Source organism: Schistocerca cancellata, chromosome 2 (assembly GCF_023864275.1).
Source record: "Schistocerca cancellata isolate TAMUIC-IGC-003103 chromosome 2, iqSchCanc2.1, whole genome shotgun sequence".
NCBI lineage: Eukaryota > Metazoa > Arthropoda > Insecta > Orthoptera > Acrididae > Schistocerca > Schistocerca cancellata.
Window position 1 is genome coordinate 305,490,710 of NC_064627.1, and position 15,373 is coordinate 305,506,082.

The 15,373-nt window shown below is 42.7% G+C and overlaps 1 protein-coding gene and 1 pseudogene across 2 annotated transcripts in view; both read right to left on the bottom strand.

Moving 5' to 3' along the window:
- LOC126161688 (uncharacterized) overlaps positions 1-15,373 on the bottom strand; it is a 475,857-nt gene that overhangs the window by 453,896 nt on the left and 6,588 nt on the right. The window lies entirely within an intron of this gene.
- Positions 15,245-15,362, bottom strand: LOC126163453 (5S ribosomal RNA; annotated as a pseudogene).

Sequence of the window (15,373 nt, forward strand, 5' to 3'; positions counted from 1 at the left end):
ATTTTTGATTTTCCCGCCAATAGGAGGCGTGGAGGGGAGGGTTTGGGATTCCCCAGAGTGGAGGAGGGGGGGGGATTATAGAAGGGCGGATTGTCCCCAGGAGGCATATCAATTTTACATCAAAAGTTGTATTGCACTCTCTTTGCCACACTATTCCTAGACTGATGAACAATCGATCGAACAAGTGTTTCGTACGTCGCTTCTTTCGTGGATGATGTGAATTTCCATAACATTCTTCCAATGAATCTCTGGCTTGCATCCGCTTTTCCTACAGATTATTTTTTGCAGTCATTCCACTTTAATTCGATCTGCATTTTCAATCCTAAGTGTTGTACGTTAGTTACCATTTTCTTTGATTTGTTGCTAATAGTGAAATCGTCCAACAGTGTATTTTTAACCTATTTCTGCGCAATAAGTTGCATACCGTATGACTTCCACATTTGTGTTTCCATTTTAAATAAGGAGTTTTTCGATCAAACAGCTGTGAAAGAATCTAGATACAAGAGGAAACGCTAAACGACGGGGAAAGCTTTAAGATCAAACTTTCCGTGGTGTGCTCTAAGACTATGAATCCATACAGGCATTCTTGACAAGGTCTCACGTCCACTGACACGCAGCTATTGTTTTTCATGAGAAGGATGGGGACTTTCGGAAGAACATGCACCTTATCCAACGGCTAGAGCATCATCACATCAAAAACGTCGAAGTCATCACCTCGCACCAGTTTCTCCAGACCTGAAGCTACATGAACATCTCGATCGATGTGCTGGTTGTGAGATCGCCTCCGGCCTGGTCAGGCGGTGTGCATTTTGCAGTTGATAGTACGTGGTGCAATACTAACCGTTGCGTTTGTGGGTGGAGTTTGCGATACTTGCAAATCCATTCACTGCCAGTGACTGGTTTCTGTCTCTGGTGCTACCCTTAGTTGTTCATTGTACACTAGAGTGCTTCTGCGATGGGAGCTGTTGTGGTTGACGAGATATGAGTGAAGAGGTCACCATCAAAATTCAAATAGTTCAAATGGCTCTGAGCACTATGGGACTTAACATCTGAGATCGTCGGTCCCCTAGAACTTAGAACAACTTAAACCTAACTAACCTAAGGACATCACACACATCCATACTCGATGGAGGATTCATTCGAACCTGCAACCGTAGCAGCAGCGCGGTTCCGGACTGAACCGCTCGGCCACAGCAGCCGGCGGTCACCACCACATCGTGGTGGTTACCAGGATGTTTTCTGCCTGTTTGGCACCTATGTATTTTTAAGAGGAAAAAATCGAGCTAATGCTATAATGATTTCGAGCTTTTTCTGACATTCTCGAATGTCAGCGAATGTTTTCGAAAGTTTTAGAACTGCAGTCCGAATCAAGTATTCGTGTGGTCCGCGATTCTCACCCGTGTTTTATAGTAGTATGCATTTAGCCCAATCCAAGATACATTGAGAGCTTCTTAAGAGCTTAGTTTTCCTGCTCAGTAACAAACAAAAATATTTACAGAAACAATAAAATTTTAAGAAACGATTAATTTGGAAGACGTCTCTGAATTCGGTCATGAGTTAAGCTGGCCGCTTACCTCAGCGGAGACGGGTATGTAGCGTGCATACAGCGGTGTTAAAGAATGTAAGAGCGGGAAATGCTTTATTGTTTGTGTTCCAGTACTGAAACTCAAGGGTGTGGCCACTTCGTGCCAATCAGATGTTATGGTATAGATTATGACATAGAAGTGAAATAACAAGGATTCGTGAAAGTCTGTTATAGAGACGGTCATCTTCAAATGCGGTACATATTTGTACATATAAAATTAACTAAGGCTGTTGTAAAACAACCCAATGAGTAGGCGAAAAAAGACATTCACAATAGTTAGTAAACTGATTGTGTCTCATACTGCATAATGCATTTAAATTAAAGTGCAATTACTGCTGGTTGTCAATCAATCGTCCGCTCACAGAGACCTCGGCACTTCGTCACGCAGTAACCATGCCACTACTCTGGGGTCGCTGACAGTGGCAGCAATGTAAAACAAACGACAGTCGATATGAAGTGTTCCGAATGGCGCCAACTTAACGGTCAGTGGTTGGGACCAAGCCACAGGAGGCTCGTAACATACTAATTTATTTAGCTTACCATTTAATACTAAATCCGATAGCCACGCGGAGTAGCCGAGCGGTCTGGGGCGTCTTGTCACAGTCCGCTCGGCTTCCCCCGTTTGAGGTTCCAGTCCTCCCTCGGGCATGGGTGAGTGTGTCATCCTTAGCGTAAGTTAGTTTAAGTTAGATTAAGTAGTGTGTAAGCTGAGGGACCGATGACCTCAGCAGTTTGGTCCCATAAGACCTTACCATAAATTTCCAAATTTTCCTAAAACCGATACATATGCGCACCACAATGTCAGTATTGGCTTTTGAGGAAAAATGTTTGTCGATCACTGTTTTAGAATATTCTCGAACTTTCAACAAATCATCTTGGAAGTAATACAAATCGAATGGGTCCGGAATCAAGCAAACTCGTTTTGACTTATGAGATGCAGTGAAGTAAAGGCAAAGGAACAACAAGTTATCGAAAAAGTGTAACCGCTTATAGAGAGAAACTACGTAAATGAAGAATTCTTGTGTCAGCGAACAATTTTAACAACAAAAATGCAGTATACAAGTAAGCAATTACAGAATATGACAGCAAGGGAAGAAAAGATATTTAAATAAAATGATGAACCAAGAAGAAAGCGTAAACTTTCCAAAAGAATTCCTAAATTCACTCATTGTTTCCAGTATGCAGTCCGATTCGGTTACAAGCAGATCCCGTCAACACGCGAGTGTTACGGAGATGCTTCTTGAACTCAAATGGGACTCCCTACAGGGAAGACAGCGTTCCTTCGAAAAATACCATTGAGAAAATTTAAAGAATGGCAATTTGCAGCTGACTGCAGAACGATTCAATTGCCGCTAACGTACATACTGCGCAAGGACAAGATAACTGAAATTAGAGCTCGTGCAGAGGGATGTAGACATTCGTTTTCCTTCATCTACGAGTAGTATAGGAAAAGAAATGTCTATTCGTGGTTGGGACATTGTACGGTGGCATGCGGAGTATGTATGCCGATGAAGGTGCTCTCGTCACAAACGAGACCAAACAACATTATAGAAGCTGAATTATTAACCGGGAAAGAAAAAGGCAAGTCAGTATTTACTCCGCGAAATCTATTCATTTCAACTAACTTGTCATCCAGCTTTAAAAGACTCCTATTGCAGGCAATATTAGCGTAGTGTATGACTTAACAAGACACAGTGGCAAACACTTCAATGTTCCTGAGTGAATTTAACAGAATAGCGTTTCTCACACGGACAACGATACACAGCGTATTCGCGGTTCGGAAAACCATAAAATTTATTCGTCTTTGTATCAGAAAGCAAAAGACCAAATATGGTTTGAATTAGACAATGGACAAATGAGATGATTAATTTCACATTTTTCAATTTGAGAAAACACATAAAAACGAGAGGAACGTGTCGTTCACAGCTATTAAACATCTAGAGATGCAGCTGACTGCCCCCCCCCCCCCCCCTCCTCCGCCGCAAGGCACAATACGTTGTGTGGTGGAGATAAATGGTATACCAGTTGCAAGACTGCTGCTCTGTCGATCTTCAGTCAAAATGATATTACGCATTTTCAAGTGCAATTTACCAGTCGTTTCTTTTTCTTGCCGGCAGAATATGTTTAGAAATCGGTAAACGGTTTATTAGTGGACTTGACAAGCTCCCGTATATCATGGACTTTATTACTTCCCAGTAGTTCACATGAGTTACGCCTCACCCTCGTCTACCATGCGTGCAGTGCCAGCTGATCAGCACAATTTGTAAGGAACCTTGATTTTAAATAGCGTAACGGTACGCTCTCCGTGATATGGTCCGACTAAACAGAGACGTGGTGTGCAACACATACACAAGAAATTCCAATGCTTAGCACACTGAATCTAATGTGCCTTCTCTTTATCTTTTGAGGGTAACAATTACAGGAAAGGGGAGCATGAGATGAGGTGAAATGTTTATAAAGCAGCTACCACTGATCCTAGAAATTTATTAGCGCGGTTCACATTCCACATCAAATATATTAACTGACCACGAATTAGCAGTGAAGTTTCAGTCCCTTACTTGTACAATGATTAAGTTTGGAAAAAAGATTGCTAGGGAAACCAGTATAGTGAATTCAAAGACGGAGACAAGAAAAACTGGAAACTACACAAAAGAAGAGCAATCCTACATAGATGTTCAAAAATAACCACAGTAACTTAACAAGTTAAGGAAACAGTTTATTCATGAGGTTTATTCCACCACAACTGAAACTACACAGGGGAGACAGGGCTGTTAAAGTCAAAGCCTTACCACTAAAAGTGATAAATACTTTAACCCTCATTCAGTTCGAACACTTTATTCAAATTGGAGATCGATCCGCGTAGAAATAAGTAAGCTACGCATTCGGATGGCCTACGCTTGCAATACCGTTATTTCGTTAACACACAGCGGTGAAGCCACACCAATGGTCATACCTCAGAAATGGAAAACCGGTTGCCATAATTTCTGTGTGACAAACCGGGACATTTCTCTTAAGCTGACTAAAAATGGACGCAATTTGAGAAACAGAAACGTAAAACACTTCTCTTAATCTTAAAAAAGTAAATTAATAAATGGAAATACTTTTCGGTTTGTGATTACTACCGCCTGTAGCTACTCTAAAATAACGGACGTTTGAAAGATCATCGCATATTTGTCTGACAGCGCCGCGCGTTGATTTCACAATTTCCGTTGATTTTGTTACTTATTCCGCTTCTATTCCTAATTTTCCGCCTTTAAATGAATTTGAAACAAAATAGCTGCTCATTATTTAAATGCTGCGAGAGTACACGTTTGATTTATGCTTTACGCTACCTAAATGATACTTAATATCTGCTCTTCCCTCACGTGCAAGTGAAACGTAACACAAATTACACAGTCTACTTCATAACCACATCTCCCTCGTTTTATGAAGAACTAGTTTTCTGAGTATTTTTCTTGGAACGAACGCTTCCTATTTGGTATTTTGAGTTAACTTGAAACAATCAAACACTTTAATAACAAATTAACCGCGATACATTTGAGACAGAGAAACAGAGAACCACTTCGGCGCAGAGTTTAAACTGGACAGAGATAAGGGCTAATGATGGAAACTCTTCAGCGTTTCCCCGCAATAATACGCCTCAAGAGACTCAGTCATCAGCGATAATAAAAACTTTCGGTATTTAGCTTAACAGATGGAGCTGAAATATAGATCCGCGCAAGAACTTGGAGAAAAAACAGATAGTAAGAGAATATTTCTCTGAAATCCGAAAGTATTTTTCGGGACACCGATTTCTTTAATCTGAAACCGGGACCGTCCCGGAAAACCAGGACATCTAGCAACCCTAGGAAATACAATTCCATGATCTGATTCGTGTCATTACATGGCAATAATACTAGAGACTGCTGAAGGCAAAAACTCCGATAAACAGGTATAAGCTAAATACTACTCTTCACACACGGTTCGTCATACTGAAATCTATATTTGGTTAAAACACAAAAATGATTTAAATCAGCATCGTTATTCTCGAGAATTGAAAAGATGTATTATTATTAAGCAGAACACAATAGATATTCAAGCAAAGAGAGACCAAGGCTGATTGCACGTGGTCACTTCCCGTATGAACAACGGAAACAACTCAACGAAACGAAACAAGCACTCCAGTACATTCCGTGAAATAAATGAAACGATATCATAATAACTGACAAATACCCTATCCGTCGAAACTTGAACTAATGCTACGATGTCTTCCAAGGAACCTTAACCCAGCAGTACCAATGCATTTTCCGTAAGGCGCATTACTAAGGGGAAAACAAATTCAAAAGAACGAAATTCGTTTGTTGTTGTATTATATTAACAATACACTTTTTAAATAGGTACTGATGTGTAAGTATGGACCAGAAACTGAAAATATCTGTTAGCACACTTAACAATATCAACGTACTTTCAATAACTTGTACTACTGAGGGAGGGTTACTTTATGACTACCAGAGGAAATTAAGAAATGCATATTTCATTCATTGTTATGAACTTTTACTCTCAATATACCTTTTAAAAGATTCTGACGTATAAGTGGGGCCCTTACATTGACTGGGAAAAATTATATCTACTACTAAACAAACTTAAATTTTTGGGTAAAGTTTGACTGAAAAATTTAAAACGTACATGAAATCTAGTGGAAATGCGTGGAAATGAAGCCCCATGCTTCTTGACAGAAGCGTAGGGGAACGATGCGGGAGACCCGCACCGCCGCACTAGGCAAGGTCCTAATGGAGGTGGTTTGCCATTGCCTTCCTCCGACCGTAATGGGAATGAATGATGATGAAGACGACACAACAACATCCAGTCATCTCGGGGCAGGTGAAAATTCCTGACCCCGTCGGGAATCGAACCCGGGAAACCGATGCTATGCCGTTTGAAGCAGATGTTTCACCTGAATCTGTTTCTCATCATTCAGGTGAAACATCTGCTTCAAACGACAGAGTATTAGCTCAAAACTTTCTGCACATTATTATCTGATGATAGTCTGTCCTCTTTTGATGTTCAATTGCAATGTCTTCTGGATTCGTGTTACATGTCGTAGGGCATTGTTGGCTGGGGTATTCCACGAGTTGGGCTCAGCCGTCGAGCGGAAAGAGATGTTCTTCCTCCGCTCACGTTGGCCCGTTCCTTTGTGGATATGGGAGAGTTGTCATATGTGTACTTGTGGCATGTAGGTGAGCGTTACACTACGACGTTCATTGAACCACGAAACTGGATGATACTCATTAGTTTAATGTGTGATCCTTTACATGCCATAAAAATTATCGATTTGCAGGGTGGTTATAATTAAACTTCCGCTGCTTGAGCAAACGTAGACGGAAAACTATTTACCGGATGGGTACCCTACTTTGTAGGAATGATGTTCAGACTGTGCGCTGCCGGATTTGCGTTGTTGGTGGTGTTAGCGTCATTACTTATTTGCCTTTAGGCGCCGGCATTGGTACGGCGAAACCAAGCATCAGTGTGCATTACAGCTGTAGATAGTCGCAGGTTTGAATCCTGCCTCGGGCATGAATGTGTGTGATGACCTTAGGATAGTTAGGTTTAATTAGTTCTAAGTTCTAGGCGACTGATGACCTCAGAAGTTAAGTCGCATAGTGCTCAGAGCCATTTGAACCATTTCTGGACAGGGTGAGCAGGGCTCTATTCGTACAGCTGTTTAATGTAATCAACAGTAATAGTGCCGCTGCTCTCTGCGGGTATCGGCGTGTTAAAGGAATACCGAGAGGTCCTCCTTTCGCACCGGCATTGAACATCATTCGGATTTTCGAATTAACCGGAGATTTGAGAATTGGCCCTGGGAGAGACCGACGACCAGCTGCGCCACAGATTGTTGAAGAAGTTACCAAATGGTTCAAATGGCTCTGAGCACTATGGGACTTAACATCTGTGGTCATCAGTCCCCTAGAACTTAGAACTACTTAAACCTAACTAACCTAAGGACATCACACACATCCATGCCCGAGGCAGGATTCGAACCTGCGACCTTAGCAGTCGCGCGGTTCCGGACTGAGCGCCTAGAACCGCTAGTAGGAAGTTACCGTTGCACGGCCATGTGCGATCTTCAGGCAGTGCACGAGCTGTGTCCCGACAGCTGATCATTGTGAGGTCCAACGTTCGGTAAGTGCTGCGAACTGTGAAATGGTATTTGTACAATCTACCAGGCTGGGATGCAGATGGTTGTCACATTGAGCAACGTTTGTAACGTAAAAATGATACGCAATCAACAATGTTGCCTCTCATGTGGAAATTAAAGCTTGTTTCCATGAAGAGTATATTCGTGTTTCCTGTTCCGCACGTCCTCACAAATGTTTCCGCAAAGTTTCATTGCACTAGATTACTAATTTTCATGAGGGGAGGGGGGGGGGGAACTCTCAAGTAGCAAAAGTTTCTGAAACAAGCTGTAGCAAATGGTAATTCGTACAGGTTCGTCCTGTTTTAATCTTTTCTGTCTTGTTAGTAAATCCGCGTCCAGCGTCTGCCTGCTTCCTGCTTCATGCCTAGATTTATGTGGTTATGTGGCCATTCCACTTTAAATTGTTCCAAACAGATACTCCCAGACACTTCAAAGTAATCACTGAAAGCCAGTTAGTGATCATCGATCGCGTAGTCAAACGATATCGGGTATTTTGTCTATTTACACGCATTACATTACATTTACTTACGTTCAGAGTCAGCTGCCAATCTCTTGAACAATGATCTATTGCTTTCTTATTACTTCGTCACTATTTATTTCCAATCATTCATCTTTCACTACATGCTCTTCATGCTTAGAATATGCCACATCATCAAAACAAGCTTCTCTTCCCTCACATCATCCACCTCTTGCTTCAGACGTTGTCTCAAGAAAGAAGGCGACGAAGCTGTTCCCTTGCTTCTTCTGCTGTTTCTGACGTATGGAATCGCGGGTCTGTCTGTCCATCATTCGCCGCTAAACGACTGCCGCAGGTACTGTTGTGGAAATCAGTGTAAAGGCACTGATATTTGTAGGAAAATTAACAGTGAAGGTTGGAATTGTTGTGCATAGTTTGTATGCAATAGTATGAGGTCCAGTGCACCGACAAATCAAGCCAAATGGTATCGCATCTGGTGTCAGTAGTACAGTATACGACGAGACATCACACATTCAGGTGGTGGAGGGTGGAACTCGGTATATGGGCAGTCGGCTCTGTGTAGTGTTATTGTGTGCATACGTGCCTTTACTACAGATAGGAAACAGACACCATTAGCGACAGTGCGTGTTGTGTACATAAACCACGATTATGACAGTGGCACGCGGAGAACAGTTATGTGATGCAAAAGCAAAAATCGATGCTTACAAGGAAATGGGACTATCTGATCGTCAAATTGGCAAGAAGCTGACCGCTCAAGTACAGTGATTGATAATTTCGTTAGACTGCCCGTACGATATGGAGAGAACAGAAAATATGGGCAAAGTACTCGTAGAAGGTTATCTGAGGCATCGAAACGGTTACTTCTGCGCAAAGCAAAGGCCACAGACCATTATTTTTCTCAGTTTGTTGCTGATTTACAAAATGGTTCAAATGGCTCTGAGCGCTATGGGACTCAACTGCTGAGGTCATCAGTCCCCTAGAACTTAGAACTACTTAAACCTAACTAACCTAAGGACATCACACACATCCATGCCCGAGGCAGGATTCGAACCTGCGACCGTAGCGGTCGCGCGGTTCCAGACTGTAGCGCCTAGAACCGCTCGGCCACTCTGGCCGGCCTGTCGATTTACAGTTACCATTAACTGCCAGAGATGCACGACAAATTTTGTCACATGAAAAACATTCTGGATTCAAGAAAATGGTTAAAATCGCTCTGAGCACTATGCGACTTAACGTCTGAGGTCATCAGTCGCCTAGAACTTAGAACTAACTAAACTTAACTAACCTAAGGACTTCACACACATCCATGCCCGAGGCAGGATTCGAACCTGCGACCGTAGCGGTCGCTCGGCTCCAGACTGTAGCGCCCAGAACCGCACGGCCACTCCGGCCGGCCTGGATTCAAGAAACGACTACAGAAACCAGCTCTGACACCCAAACATAAACATGCTAGATTGAAGTCTGCTGAAAAACATGTGACATAGACTTCAGAATGGGACAAAGTGACCTCCTTTGAAGAGAAGAAGTTTAATTTCGGTGTGCGATGGATTTCAGTATTAGTGGCATGATCTGAGAACAGAGCATCGGATAAGAAAGAGCAGAAATTTTGGTGGAGGAAGTGTTATGATTTGGGCAGACTTCTGCACTAAAGTTAAGTGCGCATTACTTGGCTGAACTCTAGCAAGAACTCTAACATGTACATTGAGATGCTAGAAACGGAATTGATTAGAATGCATGAGGACCTAGGGGACGAAAATCTAATGTTTCAACAAAATAATACATCTTTGCGTGTTTCTGCTACAACGAAAACGTGGTTTGAAGATAAAGATATCGATGTCTTGCCCAGGCCTGCACGTAGCCTGGATCTGAACCCGTGGAAAATCTTGCAGAATATTTTTAATGAGAGTTCATCGTAATGGAAAGCAATTTGAGGCCATATGTGATACGAGAAGAGTAGGCGACAATTTCACTGCACGAACTACAAACCCTAACAAAATCAATGCCGAAGAAAAATTTTGAAGTGATTAGGAAGAACGGAGGTGGAAATGGAAATGAGCGTTTGGCGTCATTGGCCGGGAGGCCCCTCGCGGGGCAGGTCCGGCCGCCTTGGCGCAGGTCTTATTACATTCGGCGCCACATTGGGCGACCTGCACGCCGGATGGGGATGAAATGATGATGAACACAACACAACACCCAGTCCCTGAGCGGAGAAAATCTCCGACCCAGCCGGGAATCGAACCCGGGCCCGGAGGACGGCAATCCGTCACGCTGACCACTCAGCTACTGGGGCGGACAGAACGGAGGTTGGACAAAGCACTAACAATGCAACAACACAGTGAGTGCCTTTATACCAGTTTCCATCCCGGGTATGCAAACATCTTATTTTGCTACTGGGTTATGAAAGAAACTATGTAATTCCGTCATCATTGTTTGTCTTTGTGTTTACTACTGTCATAACAAATTAAACTCACCGATGATTCAGATATTATACTATTACTTTACTAGGAACCTTGCCTTTATAATGATTTCCACTGCTGTATTTAACCGTTGCTCAAACAGTCCGATTCGGTCGCCTGTAGTATCTCACATACACTGCACCGCATCCTTCATAGGAAATGCAAAAGGACAAAGTACACTGTGCGGAGCCCTTTAGCAACAACGTGGACGGGCAGACAGACAGGAGCGTCGTGTGTTCATAAATTTGCACTGCGGTCTGCTAATCTTCTTCTAAGTTTATTTCTCTGGAACTGGCAACTGAAGTCTAAAACATTTTAGGACAACTTTTTCACAGATCTCATGCAATAATTTTCTTCCAGTTTTTAATGTTGACGCAGTTTTGCTAAACTGCGTCTTTTTTCCCTCCTCGATCCCTTTTTTGCACGGTAATCCGTTTAAACTCCAATTAAACAAACGAAAACGTTAAATTAAATATATATATATATCCCGCTTAGAGCATTACCCAGTGACATTTTCGCCAGGCGGGATTGCCTTTGACCTTCTCGCTACGGCACACATTTGTTACAGCAATATTTTAATATTCATTCTGCTAGCCATAAATTCGGAATTGTTGTGTAACGAGCTATTCAGAGAAGAGTCGAAGATCACTAGATTATTTTATTACATATAAACATCGTTTGTATGAAATTGGGGACGACATTCACATAAAAGTTTAATACGTTAACAACTAGTCTACTTGTCTTCTGAAAGAGCCACGAGATACGTCGCGGGGTCTGAAAATAGCTTCCCGTTACCCATTTATTTTGGATATGTGGTAAATTATAACAAAGAAAAAACACACTGTAAGGTGCGAACCATTGTTTTTTGATTCCTTTGTGTGACGTTGATATTGTTCACGTGATGATTTCCAACCTCAAGGATGTACAAATTAACACTTTCTCCTGCTGGGAATTGAAAATGCCATAACAATTACTGAAGAACGAGGTAGAAGAAGTGCATTCTGAATCGAAGGTGATATGGAGTTATAAGTAGGTCCCTAAACTGTGAATCTCACTGAGCTCACCCCTATGAAATGTATATTGCAGCTTCCAAGAGCGAATTGTGTAATATATATGTTTCTAGCGTGGATTTGTAAGTCCTCTAATACGGACATGTAACTGAAGGAATTGCTAGGACTTGGCGTCAACTACGGAAGTGAAAATTTAGATTTAAGTTCGCCGGGATTTTTCTTCTCAGTCATCTCAATAGTGGATTCCTGTTCGTATCTAAGGACCTCGTCTTCAAAAGAAGTTGTCTGTCAAACAGGGCGTCAGGTGTCTTTTCAGTGATGTTTCGGAAGATAGTTTCGGCATTTATATGCGCACATGGAGTCAGTTCAAACAAAGACGGCTGTTTTCGTGCTATGCCCTAATTTTAGTGGAAACATTTTGCAGTGACTGAGAAAGCAGAACGCATCACACCACATGCTTCGTGTCACTAGCGTTAGTCACTGCTGAAAATGCAGATATTCATCGTCTTTTATTGTCACCGTCACCAAATGTCCTTTAGCTGAATAAGCAAATAAAAATAGCATGTAACTATTAATGGGAAGAAATCTTCAAACGTAAAGTTAATCTCGTGCCTACCCCAAGGAAGTATTGTAGGGCCAAAGAGTAGTCACTTTCCGAAACCCCGTTATTGTCTCCCATTGTGAAGCATGAGTTTAAAATTTGGCTTAAAGATGTCTACAACCTTCCTCTATAAAGGTGCAAAGGCGTAGCGCCCTGCGACGTCACACTCGGGTTCGGCGACACTTTAAACAGCAAGGTGTCAACACACGGAAGCTTCATGTGAGATATGAGGTGGTTAGTGATGTCACATTAGTACCAAATTTCACCAAACTTCTGCCACATTCTGTGGATGTGTCACACGATGGGATGGTTATCATACCGCATCTTACCCACATATCACCCCTTCCTCTAACGTCTCTGCGATGGAGATAAGAACTGCAACGCCCAGGGTCGAAGTCACTCAGTTTTCTTATGAGTGGACGAGGAAAACATTTCAGACACTCCGTCGATCAGAATCTACACGAGAAGCCCTCAAGATGTGGTATAATGGGCGTCAATGAAACCACCGCTTCCCTTGGAGCTCGATTCCCGCACACTTAGCAGTCGAAAACGACAGTTTACTGTGCTATCAGCGACAGTACGATGTACTTGACAATGATCGACACTGCTGATACTCCCCCGGATGATTTAGTCCTACTCTAAGGACATCTTGTGGCTGCAGCCCAACTGAAAGCGATCTGATTCCTTTGTCGTGTAGTGCGACCTCAGTTGTTTGCTGTGGTTGTAAGTAGGCTGTTTAGGTTTTTATGTTGGTAACGCCACGTAGTGCTCTGTATGAAAATCACTGACTGCGCTGTGAGCAGTCTGTGGCTGGCTGGACTCATTGTTGGAATATTTTCTTGTGTAGTGTTGGGCTGTTGAATGTGAACAGCGCGTAGCGTTGGGCAGTTGTAGATGAGCCGCCAGCAGTGGTGGATGTGGAGAGAGAGATGCCAGAGTTTTGAGAGGTTACAATAAGCGGACGATCTGGACGTGTGTCCGCCAGAAAAAGGAAATTTGTAAAGATGGATGTCATGAATTGATATATTATGATGACTTCTGAACATTATTAGGGTAAATCCATTGTTTGTTCTCTATCTAAATCTTTCATTTGGTAACTATGCCTATCAGGAGTTAGTGCCTTCAGTAGTAAGAATCTTTTATTTAGCTGACAGTATTGGCGCTCGCTGTATTGCAGTAGTTCGAGTAACGAAGATTTTTGGGAGGTAAGTGATTCATGAAAGGAATAGGTTATTGTTAGTCAGGGCCAATCTTTTGTAGGGATTATTGAAAGTCAGACTGCGTTGCGCTAAAATATTGTGTATCAGTTTAGTGATGATCAGGAGAACTAAAGAGAAAACTGTTTGAATACGTTGAGTTTTGCTCAGCTGTTTGGAAATCAAATAAGGTAGAAGTTTACCAGCACAGTCGTTCTTAATTTTTCTAGGGGGACGTTTCATGGTACAGAGGGTGGAACCACTAGGGACCATTCAAAACCATTCTATGAAATTTGACCGTGATCCGAATCAACAATGGGTGTTTACGCTTTTTCGGCCCTACTCTTTCGCTCCCTTCCGTGGCGCGATCATGTACGGATGCAACATTGACAAGTGCGTTAGTAGATCATCAAAGGATCCATATAAGACCCGCCAGTTCGGCAATGTCTTTGGTGCAACCTACACACTTCTGCTGAACACGTCAAAAATGTACTGTCAGAGACTTCGACATCAATTCAGCTGAGAGACGCCTTGCAGCTGCTCCAGCACCCGAGAGGAGATAACCACTTCTACACCCCTTATTGTATATATACCGCATAGTAAATAACGTTGGAAGCTCCATACTGCTGTTCACGGATGATACTATGGTATTTGGAGCAGTCGTGACGTTAGAAAATTGTGGTGAAATGCAGGAAGATCTGTAGAGGATCGACCATCGGTGCAGGGATTGGCAGTCGGCCCTCAACATAAATACAACACCTTGCACTTAATAGGTTGAAAGACCAGTTATTTTATGATTATCCAACTGTCGAACAGTCGCCAGAGAAAGTGACACTCAAATATTTTGTAGTATGCATAACTGGCGATTTAAAGTACAATAATCACGTAATACTTACTTACGGTAGGAAAGGCAGATGCCAGACAGATTAATGGGAAGAATCCTCACAAAAGTAGTCCACCAACGAACGAACCTCGTTCGACTGATATTGCTCGTGGCTCCAAAACATTACCAGTTAGGATTGATGGGGGAAATACGGAAGATTGAAAGAAGAGTAACTATTTCGTTACAAGCACATTTCGTAGGCACTATAGCGTCACGGAGATGTTCAGTTAACTCTAGCAAAAGTTTTGCAAGACAGGCGTCCTGCGTCAGGTGTGGTTTACTGTCACAGTTCCGAAAGCGAACGTTTCTGGAAGATTCAACCAACAGATTGCTTCCTTCTATGAATATTCTCGATAAAAGGACATAAAGGTAAAATTAGAGAGACTATGACTCAGTCAGAGGCTCATCAACAACGGTTCTTCCAGCGCACCATTCGGACTGGAACAGGAAATGAGGAAGTGACAATGGTACACAAAGTACCCTCCGCCAAACACCGGCAGGTGTTTTGCAGAGTATAGATGTAGATATATAAATGAATATCGCTAGGTATCTACAATTACACTTTAAAAAGTTTATTCTAACAAGAACGAAGCTGGTGTATATCTACGGGAAAACTTTGTTAAGAGGAACTCCACACAAACACGCACAGAAAAAAAAGCACTCCGTCTTCAGGCCACGAGTGGCCTACCGGGACCATCCGACCGCCGTGTCATCCTCAGTGGAGATTGCGGATAGGAGGGGCGTGGGGTCAGCACACCGCTCTCCCGGTCTTATGATGGTATTCTTGACCGAAGCCACTACTAATCGGTCGAGTAGCTCCTCATTTGGCATCACGGGGCTGAGTCCACCCGGAAAAATGGCAACAGTGCGTGGTGGCCTGGATGGTCACCCACCCAAGTGCCGACCACGCCCGACAGCGCTTAACTTCGGTGATCTTTCGGGAACCGGTGTATTCACTGAGGCAAGGCCGTTGCCACGCAAACACG